At 46.0% G+C, this 618-nt stretch overlaps 1 protein-coding gene across 4 annotated transcripts in view; it reads right to left on the bottom strand.

Moving 5' to 3' along the window:
• Slc17a9 (solute carrier family 17 member 9) overlaps positions 1 to 618 on the bottom strand; it is a 16019-nt gene that overhangs the window by 6431 nt on the left and 8970 nt on the right. The gene's annotated exons all lie outside the window — the stretch shown is intronic.

Below are 618 nucleotides of genomic sequence, written 5' to 3'. Positions count from 1 at the left end.
CCCTCCCCTCCCTCCCCTCTCTGCCCTCTCCTCCTCTTCCCTCCCCTCTCCTCCTCTTCCATTCTCTTTTCCTTTCTTCGTTTATTATAGAGGATAAAATTCCCAAAAGGGGCTGGAGAGATGATTCAGCAATTAAGAGCATTTGCTGATCTTGCAGAGGATGTAAGTTCAGATCCCAGCTCACAACTGTCTATAACTCAGTTCCAGGGGGTCCGATGCCCTCTTCTGGCCCTTGAGGACTCTTTCATGCATGTGGTACGCATAAATTCACACAAGCACACATACACATAAATACATCTCTCAATTTTTTAAATTTTATGTGTATGAGTGTATTTCCTGATGTATGTGGGTGCACCTGTGTCATGCAATGCCACAGAGGTCAGAACAGGGCTTCAGATTCCCCTGAAACTGGAGTTAAAGACGGTTCGTAGCCGCCATGTGGGTGCTGGGAATCAAACCTGGGTCCTCTGCAAGAGCAGTCAGTGTTCTTAACCACTGAGCCATCTCTCCAGCCCCCCCCCCCTTTTTGAGACAAGGTTTTACTGTAATAAATAAATCTTCAAAAAAAATTCCAGAAAGACCTCTAAGTATAAAAACACGAGCCAGGCATGGTAGCAT

The sequence above is a fragment of the Nannospalax galili genome, unplaced genomic scaffold, assembly GCF_000622305.1.
Source record: "Nannospalax galili isolate Female #2095 unplaced genomic scaffold, S.galili_v1.0 scaffold160, whole genome shotgun sequence".
Taxonomy (NCBI): Eukaryota; Metazoa; Chordata; class Mammalia; order Rodentia; family Spalacidae; genus Nannospalax; species Nannospalax galili.
This window is presented reverse-complemented; position numbering and strand designations above follow the sequence as displayed.